Source organism: Camelus bactrianus, chromosome 29, assembly GCF_048773025.1.
Source record: "Camelus bactrianus isolate YW-2024 breed Bactrian camel chromosome 29, ASM4877302v1, whole genome shotgun sequence".
NCBI classification, from domain to species: Eukaryota; Metazoa; Chordata; class Mammalia; order Artiodactyla; family Camelidae; genus Camelus; species Camelus bactrianus.
In genome coordinates, this window is record NC_133567.1 from 20,592,616 (window position 1) to 20,619,986 (window position 27,371).

At 35.2% G+C, this 27,371-nt stretch overlaps 1 long non-coding RNA gene across 22 annotated transcripts in view; it reads left to right on the forward strand.

Annotated features, from left to right (window-relative positions):
* LOC105066475 (uncharacterized) overlaps positions 1–27,371 on the forward strand; it is a 305,515-nt gene that overhangs the window by 172,839 nt on the left and 105,305 nt on the right. The window contains exon 7 of one of the 22 annotated variants that reach the window (XR_012503258.1): positions 5,756–5,786. The exons of 19 other annotated variants lie outside the window; for them this stretch is intronic. This is a non-coding gene — a long non-coding RNA (uncharacterized LOC105066475). Of the gene's footprint in view, positions 1–5,755; positions 5,974–27,371 lie in introns of those variants that run through there. 2 more of the 22 variants (XR_012503257.1, XR_006723685.2) reach the window with 2 other exon arrangements.

Genomic DNA, 27,371 nt, shown 5'->3' on the forward strand with positions numbered 1-27,371 from the left:
TTTTATGGCTTCCTGATAAGTGCTGAATAAAGAAACATTCAGTGACCCAGGTCCAACTTTAGAAAGTACTCTAAGGGAAGTTATGATTGACACATTATTTAATGAAGGTTAAGTCTTAGCTTACCTTATTTCCTAAATCTTATGTAAGACAAGTACTTCATTTGCAGATATCCAGATGCCAGCATGAGTGTGTTCATTTTGCTTACAGACAAATCTTGGTGTTATAAAACACAAAATGGTGACTATCAGTCAGAACAGTGGTTTTCAAATTTGTGCTTTTCAACTTACTTCACAGTAAGAAAAACATGGTTTCATCACCAACACACACACATACACACACAGTTTATAAAATAGTACATTACTTTTACATGTAACGTAGTACCTATTCCATCCCATCCCAATGAATTCCATGGTATAACATTCTACTACTTAAAAAAAATGCCAGTCATAGACCTACTGAATTGATTTCATAACACACTATCGGCCATGGTTTATAGTTTGGAAATTAGTGATTGAAAGGTATCAGGGAAAGTTACCTGAATATAAACTTTAAACTATAAATTCAGACTCAGAAAATAAGTAGAAGGTAACCAGTTAAAAAGTAGAAGTTTTATGCCAAGACTTGCTAAAGAAGATATAATTTCTGATGTATTTGGAAGTTTCATTATTGGTCCCCCTGTGTTCCTGTGACATGGAGTTAAGGTTTTCTTCATCTCTAAATAGATGAGTGGTTGGAAAAGAATAGCTGAGCTGTTGGGTGAAAATTCATCAAGATACGCTTCTGTTTTCTGCCCGTTGCCTCTGCTCTGGTAGTGTAGCTGGATTTGGGTGTCTCTGCTATTACTGCCAACAACCCTGTCTACTCTTTGTTGACATTTTATGTAACAGATTATGGAAGTGAGTTTTGAATAGCAGTCACTGTCATTTTCTCATATTTTTGATCAAAAAGACATGTTGAAATGTCCTTGGACAAATGGCCCTTGTTGAAAGTGGTTTCCAGATATCTCACCCCGTTAACTTGGGACTGAAATGCAGGAAAGCAGTGGGCTGTTGTGAGGAGACTGAAGAGAGAGACGTAGGCAATTCTTGGCTACATGTCAAATAGGAGATGCTTTGAAATTTACTGTTTAATCATGATTAACTAGTTGAACACTTGATTTAATTAGTAGTTGCTTCAATTAGAGAATTCGGTGGGTAATTTTTTAAATCTCCAAGGCTTCATTTAGTTGGGTGGATTGTATCTATTATAAAATGCATTTGCATGTAAGACTGATTTCTTCAATTGCTTTTTCATAAAGAATTCTGGAATTGACACTTGGAATAAAGTTCCATATTATACAAAGCAATCTTTAAGAAAAAAAAGTATAAACCAAACTCTTCTCATGAATTCACAGAGTTATCATGTGGTCTCTTTATTTACAATCATTAGAATTTATGCTGATCTCAGAAATTATACCTTATTACTTGGCTTATTTTTTTTTAATGCTAAAGGTGTTATCTAATTACACTATAATTAAATGTAATTTATCAAATAGAAATAAAGACAAAACCAGTAATCAGAGACTCTTCCTCCGTTCATAGATATTCAGTGAAGGTGTATCGTGTAATTAGTTTACCCATGTTTACCCTAGAACAAGTAGAATAAAATTGTCATCATTTTTCTTTTCATCATCTGACAGTGCACTTAGAATTCATTTGCATAGCTATACAATGGAAGTCATTACCCTCATCACAGATCTACTGTTGTACAACCAGCAATGAAAAAGTGAAGTTTTTGAAGAGGGAAAAGAAAATTGATTTCTTTTTGAATGAAAGAGTTCAAAGTTCCTTTCCCTTTGGAGGGGAGCTACTAATGTTAACATAGAGCTCTTGTGAGCTGAGATTTGGCCAAATTTCCAAGAAGACAGATTCTATTTACTCCCACACATCAAAGTGAGGAAGACCACTGAGATATGACTTACAAAGAAGGTGGCCTGAAACCGATGTTGGAACTTGTTCCCTCCTCATCCAAAGCAGTAAAGAGATTAAAGTGGAGAAAGTAGGCAGTGGGAGGTAGGTTTCTTTTTTTTTCCTCCTTAATTGAGGTACTGGGAGTTGAACCCAGGACCCCATGCACACTAAGTACACACTCTACCACTGAGCTATACCTGCCCCAGAAGATTTCTTCAGAGCTGGTGTGCGCTCTGTGTTCTTCCCACTTCCCATCATGGATTTGTGTGTGTGTGTGTGTGTGTGTGTGTGTGTGTGTGTGTGTGTTTGGGTAGTTGATTGTTTTCTTCTCATTCTATTTATTCTCATTCTCATTCTAGTCCTCAGATCTATTGAGAGCCACAGAATGAAACTTACGTTCATCCATACCATACATATAACACAGGAGACTTAGCTTCCCAATTAGCAACTGTCTAACCAGTTGAGTTCAGGGTAGAGAGGCATTAACTTCCCACCTCTCCATCTCCCACATCAATCCCTTCTCCATTCTTGGCTTTCTGGAATAATGGTCTCTCTTAATCCATTTACAGTGGTTGAAAGCATGGGCATTGGGGTGAACACACCTGGAATAGAGTTTGGACTCCATCATTGACTGACACATGAGAAGCAGCTGCAGGTTACGGAATGTCTTAGGCTTCTATTTTGCCATCAGCAAAGTGGAGAGAAGTATAGTGCCTACCCTATAGTTACTGTGAAAAATCAGTGCATGTGAAGTAATGAGCTCAGTGCCCAGCACATGGAGCTAAATAGATGGCCAGCCATTGTAAAATATATATTAAAAATGGGCATCCACTCTAGTGTCCTGGTGCACCCAAGCCTATCCCAATTACAGATTCAGGAGTTTCTCTTCTGAACTCGGTTGGGAGTCTTGGGATTTCTGTTAATTTTTAAGTCTCGAGTGCCGCTGGGAGATGTCTGCCTTGAGTAGCTGAATGATACGGGAAGTCTCATATCCACTCAGATCCATCATATGGCTGCTGAGCAGATGATGGAAGAGGTTTCCACATAAAGTCATGAATTGAGTTGGCAGAGGTAGCTCTATGTATCTACCAAGTCTTCTCACGTTAAGTGAGTCATGAAATGACCAGCTGCATCAGTTCTCTGGAACCATTATGTGTCCTAGGCATTGGAATGGTGTCTTTTTAAAAAGTCTTTCTTTGGAATCTTTCACTGCACAATTTTCCAGTCAACCATTACACTCTGGAGTACCTTTTAGGAATGACATTTCAGGGGTCTGAATCCTGGTAACTTTTTAACATCCCTTTCTTAACCTTATCCTAGCCAAAGCTCAGCTTCTCCCTTTATTTTTTCCATAATACAACTTAGTGAGGCACTGAGAAAGATCAGATGTTAGCAAAATAAAATGTATTTCCCTTCCTGGAGGAAAAAGCATGCTAGTTCAAGAGGCTATGGCTTTTCTAACCACAACTTTCTTATAGTTTAAGGGGGAAAGGAGATACTTACACACAGATATACTCCTTTATCTGTGAATCACATAGATTCACCTGTTGCAGAAAAGAGGGAGGGAGAGAGGAAGAGGGGAGGAGGGAGAGGAAGACAGGCAGAGAGAATCTTTATTGCTTATTACATTTATGCACATACATACATTTATAATTGGCCAGGCAGCTGTCACCTACCTTGTGCTAGGCTCTGTGCTAAGTGTTCTTTTCCTCAGTTAATCTTTCCTCTGATCCTAAAAAAATGGTATCACAATCCTGGGTACATACTAGGAAATTAGGGCTCAGAGGAGTTAAATACCTTGCTTAAGTCTGCATAGCTAAGCAAGGAGTGGAAATCTACACGGTCTCACTCTTTGCACTATGCCATGACCTCTCTGATTACTCAAGTTCAGTTAATTTTTATTCCTTAAATAGCGATAACTAAAACATGGACATTTTTCTGGAAAAAGTAACATCATGATTTTTTCATAGCTTTTCCTGAAATGAATTTTCCAAAAGAAAATTGGAAAATATATATTTTAAAAAACACCTAGAAAGAGAAATATGTATTTGGTTCACTTCATCTTATGGCCTACAAGTTACATTGGTATATGTACTCAGTATTTAAACATATGGAATGCAGTGTTACCGGATATAGAAATACTAATATTTTCACACTTGGAAAGGAAAAAAAAAATAATTTAACTGACTCCTGTCATTAATATGCTATGTTTTATGGTATTAGGTAAACATTACATCTAATATCAAATAAAAACAATTGGTCCAATGAAGAGTCCTTTTAAACATTAACTCCCAATCTATTTTTATTTTTTCCCCCCAAATATTATGCCTAAAGTTTCCATGTACTAAAATGTTTCCAAATTTCACTTTTGAGACATTATTTCTTAGATCATGAAGTATAAGTTAGTCTTTACTATTTTATTATTCAACATTTTTGTACAAGTTTTGAGCAGAAATTTCAGATGCAAAGGCACATTTAAATGGCATTTAAAAATCTAACAGGACATATTTGCTCTGGTTATATGCTCAGGGCAGGGAAATTAACATTTCTTGCTTGTAATTATTAGGTGCTTTTTCCCCAGAAGGAACATGAATTAATGGATCCATATTCAAAACCACAACTAAATAAATAGTTGGTGGGTTTGAGGGTTAGATAATCAGTGTAATATTCCATACAGGCTCCCAAGGGGCTATCAGTTACATATTCTTTTGTAGTTATAACTAATTTTTATTTTGTATTTTTGGTTTTTGATTTTTTTTTTTTAGTTTATAGAAATATCAGAAGTACACAATTCAAAAATATACTGAAAATGTGCATATATAAATTCTCATACGTCAATTGTTGTTTCTAATTTGCATTTTTTTCTACCTAAGTTATACAGGCATTCAGAACTGGTCTATTGTGAATGTTCATGGAATAAACTGAGAATGAAATCTAGATAATATACCCCTGATGTGCATACCACAATGTATTACATTAGACAAACGTCTATCACATACCTCTTTGTCCTTTAAAATTTAAACTTCCTTAATATATCACTATCCATATTATATTTTGAAAATATTTTTATTTGTCATCTTCATTAAAATTTGCCATGATTATTATTTTATTATTCAACATAAATAAGAATGTAAAGGAAAGAAATCCTAGTGTTTTTATTGGTATCAGTATATGCTTGTATTGTCTGGTGGAATTCCTTTATCTTGATTAACATCTTGTTTTGGTTATTACTAAGTATGTAAACAGTTTTCTATGCTTTGGGCTTTAAAATTCTCCCTTTCTGTTTTTTGTTGATCAGAGCAGTACAGGGATGGATGATGGTGAGGCATTAGGAGAGTACCAGAATTCTGGGCTAGGGCTGCCAACACTACATAGAAAAGCCATTGACAATCACATTTGCATGTGGATATTTTCTTGAAACACAGAGATACTGCTATGGAGAGAAGGCAATTTCCATAAAGTTGCTTGAAACTGGTGTTTCACTTCTGAGTCTTCTCCTCTAGATATTTAGGTGAATGTGTTTACATTGAAGAGTTCTTTCTTTTTGAATCCTCCTGTTTCGGTTTTAGCACCTTTGCCCAGAAAAAGTAGAAGCAGATTGCTACAGCCTGTTTTTCTATTTCCCTTGGGATTTAGAAATACTGGACACCAGAAACTCAAAACATTAGGATCAAGTCAGCATTGTCTGAGTGAGGAGCCCGTGAGGCAGTGGGTAAAAGGGAATGGATGGGTGTCTATTTCCTTCTCTCTTTCTTGACCACAAAGTCTGGAAGCTGAGCCTTCTGCTTTTTCTCTTGGTGTCTAGAACAACCTGCTGGTCTACCACTTAAACTGAGCGCTCTAGCAGACAAGCCTGAGAAAACCAGTAAGTGAAAGGAATGTCACGTTGTGAGTCATTTCTGTAGTTTTTGTTTATTATCCCCTTTGCTCTAAAAAGCATACACTACAAAAGTTTTACCAAACTCCAAAGTAGCATAATTGGTTGGAATGGGCCATTGGAAACATCAGTTTCTGTCTCCCCAGTTGAGGCCAAGGTTAAAACAACCCAGTGCTGATCATCAGATCATCTAAGGCTGTCTAGACAAGGCAAAAACGTTCTGAAAGCAGTTTTGCTGACAGGAAAAATATAAGTTTGAGTAAATTGCTGGCTCAACCTTCTTTTGTGATATGATTACAGATTGAGCACTCTGATTTTATTTCTTACATAGCAAGTAAAATGAGGGAGTGAAAGCCATTTTTTGGAATCTGCTCCACGGAGCAGGAGCCTTGTTCCAGGTGCTTTATGTCCAGGATGACAGTTGGAATCACTTTTTCAGGTCAACATCGTCTTTGTTGTTGTTGTTGTTGTTGTTGTTGTTATCGTATCATTCTTCACTGAGCCCCTTCTGCTTTGAGTCTCATTTATATAAAAGTACTTATAATTTTTTTGAGTAATTGGGAAAATTTTTTGTCTCAGTTCGTAGCTGTTCCACAGCAAAACTTTCTTCACTTGCTTTTTAAAATTCCTGTTCCTTTCCTTCTATGTACCAGTAGCTTTTGGCATAGATCCTGTGCTAGGATCCTTTCTGATTATTACTCATCTTGAAACGACATGAGATCTTTCCAGATCAAAAATTTGTAGGAGATGTGTGGGGGCATGTGCATTCACATGTGTGTGTGTTTGATTGAGGCTAAAGGGACTCTCTGTTCCTGCGCCATGTGTGTGAGTTAAGCCAGCCTTTCCTGCACTTCAGCTGACCGAGATGGGCGGTATGGGGGCCTGTCATGTTCTCCTCCACCGGCAGCTTGGTTGCTTGTAAAAACAGAGGGCCTGTGCAGTATCTCATTCAGGCCATTTTCTGATCCAGGTCCCGGATTCCTGGCATCCATTGGCTAATTTTGGTTGCTCTTATTGTTATTACAAAGTTGTGTTTTTGTATTATTAGGATGATGATTTTTTAAATGTACTGGTTGTAAGGTATCACTGGGAGTTACGTAAGAATGCTGAGGCTGTAATATTGTTCAAGGCCTCTGTGGCCAAACTCAGGGTCCCCAAAATACTCGGAAATCATATTTTCCCAAATAAAAGTATTCAGCTATAGTTAAATTCTGTACTTTTGGAAATGAAAGTATAGACCACTGAATTTTTAAAAAGATAACTCATAGGTTTCTATATGGAAACATGAAAATTCTCTAGCTAACATAAAGTAGCAGAAAGTGAATGTCTTATGCTGTCATACATTTAAATTATTTTCTCAAATCATGCGTATACAGAGTAACCAATCAGGTAGATCAGAAGTCTGTGATGAGAAGGGCAAATCACCAGTCTCTTCTCTCCCATCCCCTGAGCCACTGTCCAGAGGAAATCCTTCCAAGGTGGTGGTACTGACCTTCTCAACTAGGTGATATGCTCACACCTATATATTTTGCTTTATCGACTTAATAATACATCTATTGGTTGTATGATGTACAATATCATTTTTATTGTACCTATTATTTTCAGACATTATTCTGAAGGTATAAATGTAGAAGTTGGGGCAAAAATTAGATCAGAGTGTGGAGAGGAGAGGAGAGAATAGGTGTAAGGGGTCAGAGACCATGAATATGGTCACTTCTGAGGGGCTGTTGCTCAAAGTGGGACTAGAAGAATGGATGTATAGTCAGAGAGGCATGTGTGTTAAGAAAGGTTTTTGTCTTTATCTGTTTCATTAGGACTAGAGAACTTACATGTTGCTAAGTCATTGGAATGATCCAGGAAAAATGGAAAAAAATGGAGCCATGCAGGGGGGATAAGAGGGAACTCCAGGGTGATGACTCCCTAAATAGAAGAGGGAGGTTTGAGTGCAGTAGCAGCAGGGCTGGCCTTAGAAAAACAGCTCATCCATCAAAGCATCAGAAGAAAAATACACATTTCTAAGGGTAATTCCCTTGCATTCTTTCTGATAGTCCCACTGTTACTTTTATTATAATTATTTTCTTCTATTGGTTGCCCTTTTAACTTTAAATAATACATTTATCATTCCAACTCTTCCCTCCACCTTATTCTTGCCTTCTTTCCTTCCCATTTTACTTTTGTGTTATCAAGCTGTTAATTTAGATATTTTGTCCTGAAGCCAACGAAATATTACTAAGTCTTCTCTGCTTTGGACATAGATTAAAGTCAATAATTCAAAACAATACACATAGTATACGTTATTATAACTAACATTGTCCCCTTCCTCCAATATGGATAGTAGTTGTTTTCAGAAAAAAAGTCATTCAATGTTTTCCTTTATGACCCCACAGGTTTGGTCCATTGGATGTAAAGTCATCTTTTTGCTTTCTTTCCTTATTTTATTGTAGTAGAGCCTCAAAAACTTCCTGTAACAGGCACATTATATCAACGTGCCGAAAAATGTCTTGTTTTCATAACTGCTTAGTAGTTCTATAGTGTTTGAATTCTAATTTAAAATATTTTCCCCTGAGAATGCCGATGGCATTATTTCATTACCTTTGAGTATCTACTTTGCTGATGAAATATTTCAAGGAAAAGCTAAAGCTGATCAGGTGTTTAATTGGTGCCAGAAACTACTCTTAGCATTATATCTCTACATCTATATCTATCCCTATATGTTAAATCTGTATGTTCATTGAATTCTTACAGCAGCCCTAGGAAATAACATTACACCCATTCTGTAGATAAGGAACTTGGACACTGACAAATTAAGTAACATTCTCAAGATCACAAAACTTGGCAGTAACCATGTCAGGATTCAAACTGGAATGTCTAGATAAAAAAACAAACAACAACAAAAAAAAAACAGAGACAATCACTGTGGTCTGTAGCCTCTGGTGCCAGTTCATCTGTAACTTTTCTGTTAAGCTGCATTTACTCCTCCTTCCCCCTGGAAGATTTTAATATCTTTATACTTGGCATCTGGAAGTTTCCCAATGTTTCATCCCGTTGTAGGGCTTTTTTTTGTTGAGCACTGGGAAGGCCATTTCAATCTAAAGCTTAATGGCTTATTCAGATCTGTAGAATTCTTTCTTCTTTATCATCACACCATCATCACCACCACCACCACCACCACCATCATCATCATCATCACCATCATCATTGTTTTCCCTGTATTTGTTTTCTGTTGCTATATAATTTGATACAAACTAATATCCATTTATTATTTCAAGGTTCCTTTGGTCAGAAGGTCAGGTGGATCTGGCTGGCTTCTTTGATTAGGGTCTCACAAAGCTGAAATCAAGATGGGAGTAGGGCTGTGTTCCTTTCTGGAGGCTCAAGGGGAGAATCTGTTTTCTTGCTCATTCAGTTTGTTGGCAGAATTCAGTTGCTCGTGACTAGAGAACTGGGTTCCTGCTACCTTGCTGACTGTTATCCAAGGACCACTTTCAGCTCCTGAAAGCTTTTTGCGTTCCTTGGCACATGGCCCTACTCCATCTTAAAAGCCAGCAGTGACTTGTCAAATTCCCTTCATACTTCAGATCTCTGACTTCCTTTTCTGTTATCAGAGAAAATTCTATGCTTTTAAAATTTAAGACTCACATCGTTAGACTGAATCCATCTAGATAATCTCTCTTGATTAATTTAGGGTCAACTGATTGACAGTCTTACTTAAATATGGTCAACATCCCATTTGCTGTGAAATGTAATAGTCAGTCGCAGGCACAGCACCTCATCATGTCTAATCGTATTCACCATTTTAGGGTCAAATTTGGAATTATTCCTACCACACCCTGTCTCCCTTCATTTCTTCTGTTTCCTTCCTCTGACACATGTTGCATTTCCTACAATGGTCCTCTGTGTTTTTGTTTTTTGGTTTTTGTTGTTGTTGTTGTTTTTCTCTTTTAATTCTGTTTTAGGAGAGTCCTTCTATTCCATTTTCTTTCCCACTCTCTTTTGGAGAAATTGTTTTAAAGAGCTTTTCTTGTTTAGCTTTTAAGAAATGGCATTCAGTTATTGTTTTATGGTATAATACAATTTTGAACCCACTAATTACATAATTAAAGGTTTATAAAAGTTGTGTCTGTTCTGAATTATCTCTGTCTTCTCTGGTGATCACTTTTATTATGGTTATTTAAAATTTTAATTTTTCTGTTTCTAATATTATACATGATCATTTTAGTTATCCGATTGTATTTAAGACAGTATTATTGAGAGGGTGTGGTGGGTTTCCTGTGATTCTGTTTAAGTAGGTCTGTTTTAGGTGATTGAGGACTTGAACTTGGAGCAAGGACTAGATGGCTCATGTTTTCTGATAGACCTGGAGAGCTGTCTGGTAAACTGTGGGCCACACAAATAAAAGAATAAGAAAATTCGGAGATTGCTTACTTTAGAGTCATACTTTAACTTTCACTGAACATACTATTTCTTTTTCTTTTTTTGAGTATGCTATCAAATGTCATGCCTGGGAGAAAGCCTGGCTTTCTGTGCAGAGGTTCTAGAGGAGGAATTAGGTTGCTGACTAGTAAATTTATTTTATATAAATATTTCAAATGAAGCTTTACGTTTTCCATTTTATTTCTCACTGTGGTTCTTTGTTGCACTTGTTGACTCTAAGTCTAAATCTTCTCCAGGTTACTTTCAAGTGAATATTTTCACACCTATTCAGCAGTACTTTTATGGCATATTTTGTAGTGTTTTTCTTCTCCATTTCATGTTAATCTGTTCACATGTCCATTGATCTTTGAAAATTTTGTTGAAGTATCTTTTATTCTTTGATGTACCTCTCATTATTTTCTGTAGAATAAAGTTACTTATTTTGCACTTCAGAATCTTTGAAGAGTAGTTGGAGGGGTGGCTAAAACTGCAAACACATGTTTCCAGCCTGCCATCTTAATTGGAAGTGAAAGTATGTCTTTTTTTAGTAGATAGATGGATTAGTTAAGTTTTTTTTTGAGTTCACCAATTTCAGCACAGTGATTAAGAACACAAACTTAAAAAGACTGTAGTCTAAAAGCAGGTGCATCACATTGTAGCTATACTCCCTGTAACTGGATACTTGACCAGTTATCTCAAGAATACAATGTTGAAACTACTAACTGAGTTAACGTAGGATTGACATTTAGCGGAGAGTGTATCCCAGGTTACTACTTAATGAACAGTGGTTGCTATTTTTCTTAGATAACAGCAGTAGCAAGACACTGAGAGTGACCAAAAAAATATGGGTTATTTGGTTTATTTTGTTGGTATGATCATTATCATCATCAAATATTGATTGAAGCCTTCAATGTCATGGCAAAGGGAATATAAAGGTGTAAGGGTAAAGAATTGTTTTTCTATAAACATAATTAAAAATAGTTGTTACATTTAACATGTACGTAGTATTTTTATGTTATCATGGGGAGAAGGTTTTCCTTTGAGGAAATATTTCCAATTTTTAATGTCTAATAAAATCTTTTATTAAGAAAAATTACTTCAATCAGATATTCTGAGGTTCTATGTTTCTTGTCTATGGGTAAATCTTACTTATATAGTTATTTTAAATAAAACATTGCTGAATATAATATATATCTTAACTAAAAAAGTTTTCGGCTTGCATAATTATCTTTAAGCATATATCTTATATAATATAGTCAATATGTATTATATATTTAAAATACAGAATGTATAGTGTTATATAAAATTATAATTATCTAATATGTGTGTATATATATAAGATAATTATAATTTTATATAACATTATATATATATATGTATATATATATATACACGTCTATCATAGACAAAGGACCTTTTAGTCATTATATCTCTGCTCCCTTATTCAGCCATAAACTAATTCTAGTTATTGGGATGTTGGATGATTGTTAGCTTTGTGAAAAGAAGAACCTTGCTTCACTTTGAAGTTGTAAGTTATTTATCATTATGTGGTTGGGACAACTCTGAGACTTCATACATTAAATAAAAAGTCCAGAAATACAAACTAAATGTGTTCTGATTAGGAAAAAAATGACGTGTGAACAGATGCCAATTTATTGTTTGATTTTCATTTTCTCTGTTCATAACATGCTAGATTATTATCTCAATTGATGAGATCTCTGGCTTTATTATGACATGTCATCATGTCTATGGTAGGACTGAAAACACTTTGTGTTCAACTTTACTGACTTTTAGAACTTTTTATTTTCATCGGGAAGGCATGAATATTTTTACATAATGTATCAGTTGCCACACATAAAATAGTTATAGTATATGAATTTACAAACTAGAAGTCTTACCATTTTTACTGTTACTTGATCTCTTTAACATTTGTCACATTTGACATTTTGTTTAGAATTTATTTTTTGAGTTCCTAATTTCGAACTCCCTTTTACTACTTTTTTAATTGGCTGTACTGTTAGATCTTATGCTCTCTGATTCTTTTCTTAATCTGTATACTTTTGGGGGGAAACATTCATGATAATCACTCAGCTGCAAGCACTGCTGAACACTAATGATGCCCACAACTGTATATCCTGCTCAAATCTATTTTCTAAACTGTGTGTCTTAGTTAATAGCAATATCGACAAACTGGTTTTCCAACTAGTAAATTGAGGGTCTTCTCACTTTCCAATCTTTTTTTCCTTTTAACTTGCAGGCTTTTAAAAAAAAATTCAAGTCTATCATAACTTGCTTTCATCAAATTTAATTTATCACCCAAACATACTGATTTCATATTGAAAATATTTTTTAAACGTCTTCTTCTTCCATCTCATTTTGATCTCCTCTTTTCAGGTCTTTAGTACCTTTTTCATCCTTTATTGTGTTTCTTTTTATCCATTTGTTTATTCTGAAGATCATTACAGAGAGCCAATTATGAGCCTGTCACTGTGCCAGGGACTTACTTTGGAAGGTAGTTGGGGAAGCCTTCTCTCAAGGTGTCGTTTAAGCCAAAGATAACAGGAAAATGAAAAGGAGCTAAACTAGTCTCATGGCTTCTCTCCCCTCAAGTGCTGCTTTCCAACATTCATCCTCCACAGCAACTCAGATCAGCACAGTTCCTAAAACACAAGTACTGTTTAAGTTCTAAAATTTATTGTAAAGACTCCAATTACCTATGGTGTGAAATCCAAATTCCTTCAAGGCACAGCCCTTTGCCTTTCTTGCCAGTATGAACTCTTTTCCATTTTAAAAAAATTTTATTGAAGTATAGTCAGTTTACAATATTGTGTCAGTTTCTGGTCTACAGCACAATGCTTCAGTCATACATAAATACACATATATTCATTTTCATATTCTTTTTCACCATAAGCTACTACAAGATATCATATATAGTTCCGTATGCTATACCGTATAAACTTGTTCATCTATTTTACATTTAGTAGTTAGTATCTGCAAACTGCAAACTCTCAATTCATCCCTCTCTACTTCCTTCCCCACTGGTAACCATAAGTTTGTTTTCTATGTCTGTGAGTCTGTTTCTGTTTTACATATGATTTCATTTGTCTTTTTTTTCCATTCTTTTCTATACTACAGAAAAACAAAGCATTTGTACCTCCCCCTCAAAATCTGAACAAAATAACACAAAATAAAAATTTTCTGTTATTTTTTGCTGTCTATTCACGTGCCTGAAACACTCACATTCTCTTCTTGTCCTCCTAACTCACCCTTCAAGACTCATCTCAAGTATGAGCTTCTCAGTGAAGTGTTCATGAGAGAATTAGATTTCTTTTCCAAGCTCCTACCATCCCTCAGCCTCTAGAAAGCACCTCTATTGTAGCACCTGTCAAATTAAAATTCAATCATCTTATATATGTTTGTTTATTCACCTAGAGTGAGCTTACTCAAGTCAGAGGCTGAGATATTCATAACTGCTATTTCTGACACCCAGCTTGGTGCCCAGCATATCAGGACTTTAATACAAGTTTGGTGAATGAATAGATGGATGGATGGGGAGATGAATGACAAAAATTTGCTTCTTTATAAAAGTAATTGCTTTGAATATACCATTAGTCTGGTCCTTATTTCAGTGCCAACAGTTTAAAGAGATTTCAATGACATGAGTTTTCTGACCCTGGAAATAAATTTCTATATTTCACAACTCCAAAACAAAGAGCTAAAAAAAAAATCTTCTCAAATTGTGTGTTAGATTCTTTTACATTTTAAAGATTTGAGACATGGAGGGAGAGCTTAATGGAAATTCAAAGTGGATTTGAAGGACATCTCAGTAGTTACTTGTAAATAAGAACATTCTGTTTATCTTCTTCTAGTTCACTAAGGGAAAAAAAAATACCTAACAACAACACTGGTGAAAAATAGATCCTGCATTTTAAATCACAACAAACAAAACTAATAACAGCAAACGACAGAGACCTGTCAACTGAAAGGAAGATACGGCATTCATTTTATAAACAATTCACCAGAGTGTCAACAATCAGTCTGACAGGGGAAGAAAGGAACAAAATTCTCAGAGATATACATATTTTGCCAAATCAATCTTGTGCAAAATATTGTGTAAGTGTACTGATCTGGAGTAAGGACCATATAAATATGAGGATTCTGTATTTCCAACAATAAATAAATAAATTTTTTGGTTGAGATACATTCTCTTTAAATTTGAAAACTATTCTAATGTCATTAATATTAACCCCTTTTCTGCAATAGAATATTTGAATAGTTGTTACAAAAGACTCCTCTTTTTCATGGTGAAAAGAGTCAGGTATGGTGATAGAAATAGTAAAATAGATGTAATTATCTTGATATTACCAGCATGATTTTGGTGATAGAAGAATGTCATGAAAATGGAAAGAGATTAGTGTTATTGACAAGTAGCCCATGTGATTATTAACAAAGTTTTGAGTTTATTACAGAGATGATCAAATTAAAATTTTAATGTAATGGGATGCTTGTCACAGTTTGGGATCTCCCAAAAGCAAATCCTTAGATTTTGATTTAGGAACAGATGGCTTATTTGGGAGGTGATCCCAGAATTCTCGAGTGAAGCTAGGAGGGGAGTGAGAGATGGATGGAGGGAAAACCAATTAAAAGTGGGATCTTGAGCTGGTTATTGCTTAAAGCAACTGGGCTCAGTCTTGCTGGGAGGAGCCTTTGAGGAGCCATGTAGAATGAATCTCAGAGTTATCTCTCCAAAGAATATGTAACTGGGACATCTACCCACTGACACTCATCTCGCACTGACTGAAGGTTGCTCCCGGAGACGGATACCTTTTATGTTTAAGAACTGTGCCTGGAGAGTAAGATGCCCTGGGAGCTTGAGGAGGGCAGCCTACAGAGTGTGCCAAAGCTGCCTACTACAGCTGTAGCTGAAGGTAGAGCTGGCCCTGGGGTGTGTGGTGTGGGATAACAGCAATATCCAATGTACACGTGCATTTGCATTTAATTTATAATTTCTCCAGTAACTATTTAAAACATAGATGTATATTTTTTTGTAATTTTATTGCTCTAAGAGATAGGAAATAGCCTGGAGAATATAACCCAGTCTTTAAAAAAATGCAAAATTTAAAAAAAAAATTTGAAAAAGTCATAATGCATCAGTCATGATACATATGTGTTACGTACATTCTGTCATCAACTTCTTGTTGCTGTTACTAACAGGCTGGAGAGAATTCTGCTTTAGATAATTGTGAAGATATCGTTTCAATGTAGATCTTTTCTAGTCATTCTTTAAGAATTTTTTCTTGAGTCGATCATGCTAATAAAATACCAAAAAGCTTCTGACAACTAAGAGAGTATCTTTGCCACCCCATCCTTCCATTGTAGGTAGAGCCATCCTGCTCAGGGGCATAGAATTAATTTTTCTTTTCACTGAGTTGTGTCTTAAATTCTCTGCATGTGATATCATTAAACTTGTAACTTACGATAGTATATACACTTTCAACAGATAACTATTTTGTGAATAAGTCTTGAGCAAAATATATGTGAACAGAAGTTTACAGACACATGTTCCAGACACTTTTCTAAGGCAATTATCTGTATTAACATCTTTAACCTTAATTAAACCACTGTGAAGTAAGAACTATTATTTTAGTTATTATGTGGATAATGAAACTGAGGCACAGTGAGGTTAAGTAGCTTCTCAAAGGTCGTAGAGATGGTGAGTAGTTGGACAAGGTTTCAGACCTAGAAACTTGTCTACTTGAAACCTTTCAATGGCTCCCCATTATTTGAAAGACCAAGCTTGAGCTCCATTCGATGTAGTTCCTTTTCCTCTGCTAGCTTCATATTTTGCCAGTCTTCAAATGCCACATTCTAGTCATATTAATTTTCTTGTAATTACTCATTTCATACTTTCTTTCCTCCATTATTTCCTCCTGATGTACTCTCTGTTTGAAATAACTTTCTCTGACTTCACTTGGTTTCACCCCATTTTTCTTCATAGCATTAATTAAAATATACTCATCTCATGAGTATCACATTTCATTTGAACCAGGACATGTTTTAAAGCAAAGTGAGACACTATTAAAAGGCTTTGTCAAGACAACAAGTATAAATCTCCAGTTTTTAGTGCAAACTGGGACTCATGCTCACCTCATCGATGAAGGTCTTCCCGACTCCTCATCGCTTCTAATTTGAGTTAGGTACTCCTTTCTGTCCCTGTATCTTATAAACATTATGTGCTTCTAATAATGTACTGGAATTAACCCCTTTTGAGAGTCTACTTTCCTAGAATGTAAACTTATCCAGGACAGGAACTTTATTTTGCTCATCTCTCTAGCACTTCCCAAGCTCAATTCATTGCAGATACTCTACAAGTATTTGTTTAATGAGTGGACGCAACATGTGTTTCCAATAAACTAACTAGAGCAGGAAAAGACAGGTATATGGGAGCTTGGTTTAGTTCATAGGAGTTGTATTGCTGGGTACTGGTGGAACTTACATAAGAGGGATGGAAAAATTATGAAAGTTAAATTGGGTTAACTTTTTGGCAAGGCTAAGACTCAGAGTCTGGTCTTTGATGGAGGATTATCTACTTTGAGATACAATCATATTCCTGTATCAAAACTGGATTAGTGGGAAGAACTTACTGAGGTTACAGTGAGGAACAAGGTGAGAAGAGATGTATGCAGCTCAGAAGTTCTGGCAGGCTTCTGAGCTAGTATCAGGTCTCTGACAGTGAATTTGAACACTGCAAAATAATAGTATCTTAAAAAGTAATCATTTCCTTCTCTCTGTTCTGATTGCCTTTTTATATGTGAATGTAATAGAAATATATATAACATGTATGTATGTTGATATCTATTTGATTGCATACCTGTTTTCCTATTAAGCCACATGTTTTTTGAAGGACTGGGGACTATGTCTTTTGTTTCCTGATTGTAACTTTAAAAAATTGAGATGTAATTGACATACAACACTATATTTATCTCAGATATACAACATAATGATTTGATATTTGTATATATTATGAAATGATCACCACAATGTCTAGTTAATATCCTTCAACATAGATAGCTACAAATTTTTTTCTTAGATGAGAACTTTTAAAATACACTCTTCTAGCAATTTTCAAATATGCAATATTGTATTATTAACTATAGTCACCATGCTGTACATTATATTCTCATGACTTACTTATTTTGTAACTGGAAGTTTGTAGCTTTTTGACCCCGTTTACCCAGTTTGGCTTTCTCTCAACAGAGAATGAAGGCTCCTGCTTTCCCACATGCTTGCTAGTTCTTGGAATTACCTAATGATAATACTGTTTGCCAAACTTAGAGGGGAAAGTGGTATCTCATTGTTTCAACTATTCACTGATGATTATCTGTGAGAATAAGTATTTCCTTATATGCTTTTAAGTCATTTGAATTTCTTTTTTTTATATGTTAGTTTTTTATAGCCTTTCCTCATTTTTCTGTTAGATTCCCTGTTGTTGTCCATTATCAGCACAACCTTTTATATTCTTGATATGTATTATTCGATGGGCTTAGACACTGAAAATGCCATTTCCCATCTGGTGATGTCTTTATTGAATTGAAATGTTAATTTCAGTGTAGTCAAAAATTGTGTGATTGTTTTGAATGCTTGAAAAAGATGCATGGCTTATATGCAGCTTTATACACTATTAACTTGATTATTGATTTTGATATTTAAATCTTTTGTGTCTTTGCCTATTTTGTGTTCAGCTTTATCTGTTTCAAATAGTGATGTGAGAAATTCCCTAACTGTATAATTCAAAGGCTTATAGTTTGCTAACTTTTATGGTTCTACTGCAACATTTTTGCTTCAGTATTTTTTTGGCGGGCGAGGTGGACTGCAGCTACACAAATCATTGGCACGCCAGCATCGACAGTCTCTGCAACTCAGTTTTTATGTCATTTATGTTTATGTGTTTTTTCCTCTTCATTCTTTTTCCCACTCCTACACCCATCTTTGCCTCCACCATACATATCCTTTGGAGATCTATATTTTTTGTTTATTAATGTATGCCTCTTAAATGTATTTAACATGAATAACTGTATTACTGTGGTGGAGGTTACATACTCTTTCCTTCTGAATTATTAAATTTTTTCTCAAAAACCATTTTTTAATTGGGCCTAGTGTATCTAAGGACACACTTTATCTTTTTTTTTTGCATTTAAATGAAGTTTAACTGGACATTAAAATTTCAGGTTTAGATACTCTTTCCTTCAGCACTTTGAGAATATTGCCCCATTGTGATCTTGTCTCCAGTCAGTCTGTTTACCTTTACAGATAATTTGCTTCTTTTGATTTCTATTTCTGTCTTTGTTTCTGATCTTAAAAATCTGTGTTGTTGTTTCTTCTTATCTATCCTATTTGTTTTGTAAAGAAAACTTTTATTTCATAGGCTTACATCATCTTTTTCTTATTTAAATTCTAGGGCAGTCTTAATCATGATTTCCTCTCCTCTTTTTGTATTTTTTCCTTCCCATGTGAGCTTCCAGATATGTGATAACACTACTACACCTGTCTTCTTTATATTTTAACTTCCATATTTTCCTTTTCTTTGGAAAGCTTCCTGCTTATGCTCCTCAGAGATTCCCTTATTTTTCCCTATGTGCATATTTCCTAGACGTGTCAAAGTGCCATGTATTGAGGGGGAAATAAAAACTTCCAGCCCAGTCCAGTTTGTGCCTTTCCTGATGAGTTTTAAGAGATAAAGAAAATCTATTTTCAAAAAGGAATGAACTTCAGATAATCCAATAGGAAAATGGGCAAGACACTAAAACAGGCAATTAACAGAAGAAAGATATTAACACAGGCAATTCACAGAAGGAAAAAAGCAGAGGAGACAATGGAAGAAAAGATACTCAAACACGTTATCAGGGAATGAATGCCAATTAGGACCAGAATGAGATACTAATACACACACACACACCAAATTAACAACATTAAAAAATGTTTACTGTTTTTTACCTTGTATAGCTAAGCAATTAACCGATTAAGTAGCACTTCTGCTCCTATTATATACCCTGGAAAACCTCACAAATACGGGTGTAATGGCACATGGACAGGAATGTTCAAGGCAGCATTTTTCACAGTAGGAAAAACTACAAACATCCCAAACATCCAAAGCATACTGGACAAATTGTGGTAAGACAGTATACTATACAACAGCAAGAATGAACAAGCTAGGATTTCGCAGAATCACAGGATGAATTTCACAAACACAAAGAAAACAGCAAGTATTAGAAGAAAACATAGAATGAGTCAATTTCAGTAAAACTCAAAACAATCCTAAGCAAAAATAAATTATTTACCAAAATGTAACTATATATAAAGGAATGATAAAAATTCAAAATTCAAGATAACATTTACTTCTAGGGTGAATGTAAGCTATGCTATCCGGGAGTGGTACACAGCAAATTTCAAGGTGTAGGTATTTATAAATATTTTAAAGCTAAGAAGGGAATACATAAATATGAATTTTATTATTATTCTTTAATATGAATAAAATATTTAATATAAAAGAACAAGAAAAATGAATGCAGTAAATCTACAAATACTGATATATAAGGTTTCACTTTCAAAAGCAAATAAACATTGAGACAGTATAGTAAATAAAAGTGACATGTTTGTATATTTATGGCCATGTAAATTGTTTTAGGGAATGTTACAGAAGAAACTATTGAAGGTTTTTGTTTATTGTTGGGCAATAGAAATGAAAATCTTATTCAGAAGGAGAATCAATAAATATACATAAATCTTTTGGTTTCTTTTGCATTATTTTATGGCCAGGTGCATACATTATTTTGATATTCATTTAAAATAATAATGGTAGTTACCTGACTGATGAGATTATGAACCATTTTTATGGTGTCTTCAGATAGAGCTGTATTTTTAAAAATCTCCCAAAATTGTTACTCAAAAATAGTTTTCTCTGGATAATTTGACTGGAGTGAGTAAAAGGACTCAACTTTACATTTTACACCCTTTGGGTTTTGTTTGTTTGTTTTAGTTTATTGCTTTTTGTAGTGATTTCTGTTAATAAAAGGCAAATAATTGACTCTGGTGCTGAAAGAGAAAAACCTGTCCTGTTGTTAAAATCTTTTACACTGGAGAGTGAAAACCCTGAACTTTCAAATCAGAGGATTTTGTTCCCCAAAAGTCATGGAAGGCAAAGCAAAAAAAAAAAAAAAAAAAAAAAAAAAAATTATAGAATGAATTTGGCCAGTCACAGGGAGATAACTGATGAAATGATTATTGGTTACCCAAGTGAAATATTTTCTGGATAAGTTTTGTTAAATTGTTTATTGGAAGAATTTAGCATCAAAGAAAATTGGTATTCAGTAAACTGCTTTTTGAAAACTAAAACCTAAATAATTCTGCTCCCAGGGGAAAAGCTCCTTGACCACTTGTCCATGGTAAATAAAAGGGAACAGAACCTGGGAAGGCTGAACTCTGAGGTGCAAAAATGCTCGTAGCTGGAGAGTGTCTGTAAACTTACCCATCAGCATGCCAGAGAGACTGTCCTTTTCCTTCCTCAGCCTTATTTATATCTCCTATTATAAATGCCCTGTTTTCCCCAAGTTAATAGTTTTTTGCTTAGTTTAGACAGAGGTGATCCCTCTTCTTCTTTTAGTCAAAAGAAGCTTAACCAATTCTCAAAGCAGCAGCTTATTATTTTTAAAAATAACTTTGAGATATGATTCATATGCTATCCAGTTCACCCACTTAAAGTATACAGGATTGTGACTAAACCACAGTCTAATTTTAAAACAATTTTTCTCCCCTATGAGAAACTCCACTAGTTGTTAAATTTTTACCTCAAGCCCAGAGCAGCCAGTAGTTTGTGTCTTTATAGATTTGCATATTCTGAACATTTCATGTATGTGGAATCTACAGTGTTTGGTCTTTTGTGATTGACTTCTTTCATTTAGCCTAATGTCTTCAAGGTTCATCCATGTTGAACGTTGTGAGCTGGCCTTGAGATGAGTTAAGGCCGTGGGACCCAAGGCCACGATCAGATCATGTTTGTAGTATGCAGTAAATAATTGCTGTACACATGTGTCAATTATACAAGATTTAGAACAAAGAAAATAGAAGTGTGCATGTGCTAGAGATACTCTGTGAACAAAGAATGAACAAAGAACTCAGATTGCGCATGTGCTGGCAGAGAACAGATAAATAGCAGGACAGGTGCATCATAGGCACACCTCCCTGTGGCAATAAAGTGTTGTTAACCCCGTGGTGTCTCCAGCTGAAGTCTGTCCAGTGGTATGGTAACTCCTCGCGCATTTTTCCATTTGGGCCACTCACCTCCTAGAACCCCATGTCAGCCTCCCTCGGCTGACAAATGTGGATCAGTTTTTCATTTCTTCTTATTGATGAATAACATACCATTATATGGATATAACACCTTTTATTTATCTGTTCACCAGGTGGTGGACATTTGGGTTGTTTTCAAATTTTGGCCATTATGAATAATGCAGTTGTGAACATTCATGTCCAGGTTTTTGTGTGGACACATATTTTTGTATCTTTTGGATATATACTTAGGAGCGGAAGAGCTGGGTCTATATTTAACTCTTTGAGGAACCATGAAACAGTTTTCCACAATGGCTGCACAATTTTTCATTCCTACCCAGCAACATATTAAGGTTCCGATTTCTGTACTTCTTCAGCAACACTTGTTATTTTCAGTCTTTTTTATGACAGTCATTCTAGTGAGGGTGAGGTCATCTCTCATTGTGGTTTTGATTTGCATTTCTCTGATGATTTATGACGTTTGGCATCTTTTCCTATGCACATTGGCCATTTGTATGTCTTCTTCAAAGAAATGCCAATTCAAATCCTTTATCTATTTTCAATTATATTACTTATCTTTTTATTATAGGCTTTTTATATATTGTAGAAACTCTTGATATATTCTGCACAAAAGTCCCTTATCAGGTTTATGATTTGCAAATATTTTCTCCCATTCTGTGGGTTGTCCTTTTACTTCTTGATAGACTCATTTGCAGCACAAAAGTTTAGATTTTAATTTTGATATTGGCCTATTTATTCTTTTCTTTTGTCAATTGTGCTTTAGCTGTTATATCTAAGAAAGCTTGCTTAACCCCAGGTCATGAAGATTTACTCTAATGTTTCCTTCTGAGAGTTCTAGATTTTGCTTTTTTCTTTTTTTTTAAATTTAGGTCTATGATCCATTTTGAGTAACTTTTCATATGGTGTGAGGTAATGGTCCAACTTCATTCTTTTGTGTGTGGCTATCATGTTGTCCTGTTACTCTTTGTAGAAAAGACTATTCTTTCCCCATTAACTTGTCTTGGTACTTTCTTAAAAAATTAATTGATGATACATTCAAGGGTTTATTTCTGGAGTGAATTCTCTTTCATTGATATATACATCTATCTTTATGACCATCTAGAGATCGAGAAAGATTGATATGCATTCTCTTTGGATTTTTTTTTTTTTACTTTTTTTTTTAATTTGTTCATTTTGTGTGTGTGTGTGTGTGTGTTTCTTTTGAAGTATAGTCAGTTTACAATGTTGTGTCAAGTTCTGGTGAAAATCACAATGCTTCTGTCATACATGAATATATATGTATATATATTTGTTTTCACTCTTTGGGTTTTTGATAGAATACACTAGTGAAGCTTTCAGAGCCTAGCTTTACTGAGTCTACCTGAGTTCTGGGTTTTTTCTTTCTGGATAGTTTTAAGATTACTAAGTAGATTGCACCACTCATAATAGTTCTCTGTTGATGCCAAAATTTGTTACCGTAAAGTTAGTGGCTTAAAATGAAATATATTTTTATCTCACAGTTCTATAGGTTAAGAAGTTTGAGACAAGTCTGACTGGGCTAAAGTCAAGGTATAGTTGGGCTGTGTTCCTTTTCTGTAGGTTCTGGGTGAGAATAAGTTGCCTTGTCTTTTCCAGCTTCGAGAATGCCTAGATTTGCTTATATTTTCCTTCTTCCATCTTCGAAACCAGCCATGGCATATCAATTTGTTTTTTATATTGCATCCTCTGACCTTCTTATCACACTCACATTTCCTCTAATTCACCTCAACTGGGAAAGGGTCTCTGCTTTTAAGGACTCAAGTCCTTAGGTTGGACCCACTTGGATTACACAGGATAATTTCCTGGTCTCAAAAAACTTCATCTTTTTTTTTTTTTTGTCATTAAACACTTAGATTTAATTAGACAAGATGCAACATACTGAAAAAAATCAGTCAAACAACAGTAAATCCTCAAATACAGAGCAAATCCCATCTTTGATGAGTCAAAAACCTTCATCTTAATCACACCTACAGAATTCTGTTTTCTGTGTGAGGCAACATATTCATAGGTTCCAGGGATCATGAAGTAGACATTCTGCCAACCTCACTTTTAAAAGTCTATTCAATTTTATACTCATTGATTTATGAAATTTCTTCTTAAATTAGTCCAAAGGACAGAGGTGAAGAATTATGCTATTATACTGTCTTTTAAAATTACCTACATAATTACCTTTGCTGACACTCTTTTTTAATATGTATTGATTCAAATTACTGTCTGGAACGCCCTCCTGGGGTTCAATTATTTTGTTAGAGCATTCACAGAACTCAGAAGAATGTTACTAGATTATTGGTTTATAACAATGAAATGGAAGAGTTGCTTAGGGCAAGGTATGGGGAAAGGACACTCAGCTTCAATCCTCTCTGAGGATGCTGCTCTCCCTGAATTGCTGTGTGTTCACCAGCTGGGAAGCTCTTGAAACCCCCTCCTTTTGCATCTTTATGGCAGCTTTATTAAACCAGACACAATTGATTGTTTAAATCATTGGCCATTGGCAACTGAGCTCAATCTCCAACCCCCTTCCCCTCTCCAGAGGTCAGGGCTTGGTGGAAATTCCAACCGTCTTATCTGTTGGTTGACAACCACCCTCTACCCTTCTGTGCTTTGCAAAAGTCACCTCATTAACATAACAAAATACACCTCTGACACTTTCATCACTTAGGAAATTACAGGGGTTTGAGGAGCTCTGTGCTGGAAATGGAGCTGAAGACTAAATACACATTTCTTATTATAAATCACACTATCACAAGATGTAAGGTTATGTAATTCATTGGAATTGTTTCCAACAGTGTACAGGTCTCATGACAACAGTCAAAGTTAGTATTTACCTGCCTCAATCCATTTGTTTGCTACCTTTACACACAACTTGAAAGCCTAAAGAGCATCAAATTATTAGAAACTGTGTACAAAACAAAACTCACAGTATAGCAAACATTCCAGGCATGTTATCAAATATCCCTGCCCATTATTGATCCAATTCTATTTCATTAAGAAAGTTTATATAATATGTTAGAAAAGACAGTCACTGACAGAGGAGACCCAGCTCAGAACTTAACACATTTTGTGGCCTTGGGTAAGTCATTTAAGTTTCAATCACATTCTCCTAAGGTATTATAGTACCTGTCCAGTCTAATTTGCAGGATACTTCTGAGGGTCAAATGAAATCCATGTGAAAAAGATATTGAAAAGTCAAAAGCATCAGGCAACTCATAGGTGATAGTCACTAACGGAATATATTCAGTGGAGTTATAAAATTTTCAAAGAAAAGCTGCAAACTAAATATAAACTGTATTAGAAGTCCAGGACAGTAATCCCTTGTTCCTAAATGGGTAAACTCATGGCTTCTGGGTGATAATAAATAGAGAGTAAAGCTAACATCTACTGGAGAACACTTCTAATAAAACACGCTCAGTTAGGAAAAGAGGACCAGAGGCAAAGCTCTCCGGGCCAGAGGCGTGGCTGTGCTGCTCTGGGAACACACGCTGTCCACAGTGGAGCAGGATTTTGGCAGAAGATAAGGAGGAGATTGCTTTGTGTGTAGATGCCTGCTGGCTATGTGACATTTCTGTTCATTACTCACCCACGTGGTAGGTTTGATTACTGCTGTGGCTGGAGAATCTCTGGAAGAGAAAACGAAAATACATGGGCCGAAGATCTTTGATGTATTGAGTACCACAGATGACAGCAGAAAGTAAACCTTTGTCGGAGGGGTGGAGGAGAATGTGTGCTTAGCACATGCCCTGACAAGTTCTGCCGCTGCTTGAAAAATTTCATGCTGTCATTTTCAGAAAGGCTGAGAATTATTTTCCTGGAGGAATAAAATATTGCCACACTCTTCCCCCAAGGAAGAGTTAGATAATTAAGAGGGGTGATACAAGTCAATAATACCTAAATAATAATAGCCATTAACTAGCAGTAACTCAGAGCAACGTATATATTTTCATTTAATCATTACAATAATTCAGATAGGTATTATAATCTCCATTTTAAAGCTGAGAGTTTAAATACCTTGACTAGGGTCATACAGCTAATAGGTGGTGGATTGTAGATCCTAATTCTAAGATGTCATGTTCTTTGCCTAAATCCTTGATTCCCAAATACCAATCTGTGAATGAGTGTTTCTTTTTTGGTGGGGGGAGGGTTGGTAATTAAGTTTATTTATTTATTTATAATAAAAGTCCTGGGAATTGAACCCAAGACCTTGTGCATGCTAAGCACACACTCTACCACTGAGCTATACCCTACCCTCAGTGTTTCTTAATGTCAAAATTTTCACTGGTTTACTGAGTATCTTTCTGGAGAATTCATGACTATATGTTTGATAAATCTTGGTGACAAAATAAAAGTTGAATATTCTTCCGTAGTCTTCCATACAATATTATAAATTCATGACGTTCAAACATCCCTTCGTAATAATGACTGTCTAAGTAAATGAATAAACATATTTTAAATGTTTATAAAATTACATCACCAAAAAATATTACTCAGATATAGGAGCCAAATTATTCTTTTGTATCCAAATGTTTAAGTCATTTACGTACTTAAATGTACCAAATAGTAAATATACCAATAGGATATGAGGAAAGCTTAGCAATAAGCTTCATTTACAAACAATTGGTATTTAAAGCATTTGCTATTAAGCACAACTCTCCCTGATTGTGAAGACTAGAACCCAGCTTCCACGTCCAGGTATCATTTGAGGAAGCAAGCTTTCCCTTCTTTTTGTCTGAGCACACACGGCATTTCCTAGGGTTCTTTCTTCCATGAATTCTTCTTTGTGTGCTTTCACTGGGGACTTCATCTAGTGTGTGGCTGAAAATATTAAAGCGGTTGCTTAGAAACGCTGAAGTTGGAAATTTATGAGTTTTCAAAAGGTTGAAGTGTAGGGGTAGCATATGGTGATCTGACATGTTTTGTTCCCTAGCCAAGGAGAGGGGTAGCCTTCTGTGGTCTCTCTAATTATTTCATGGCACTTAAGATGCCAAGCCGAATTTAGAAAACAAGGCATCAGGGCTAAGGAAAAATAGAATGCACTTTTTGCTTCCAGTATTTATAGAACAAAGCATTTGTTGTTCATTTTTTCAAAAATTAATTGGAATGGTTTTGGAAATTTAAAAGCAAAGGATAAATGTTATCTAAAGAATAGAGTTAAAGACTCATTATTGTGGCTGAAATGGAAACGAAGTAAGAATGCCTGTTAATGTGGAAAGAAAAAAGACAGCATTGAAATGAAAATATTTTGTAAGAAAGAGTTATGTTCCTAAAAGTAAATCTTAACATAGCAAAATATATTTAATAACTATATACTGAAAGAGAATTATTTTCAACAACTCAGGAGGATTGTGGAGGCTTCAGGTGGTTCTGCCACATCCAGTGCCTACTCTCTGTTGCCTTTTTCCAGCATCCACCTGGGCTACTGTCACTCCCAGTAAGGAAACAGCACAGGGGTAAAAGGCTAGATGTCTTCAGCTTTTTTCGTGAACTGTGAAATCAGAGCTGAGCCCTCTAAAACTGCAGATTTTCCTAATGACTTTAGGTATCCGCCCCCACCCCCAATTATCAAAATTTCCAGGAAAATATTTGATGCTTTATGATCAGGGAATTAAACAATGGGGGCAAAACTAAATCCTAAATCCTAAATCCTGAAGACACACATTACATAAAAGTTTATTGGACATTGTGACTTTGAGCTACGGTCATCAAATTATCTTTTCAGTTAATATTTGAAGAAAGATTTGAAGTATCCAGGAAAATGGTGATATTGGGGTAT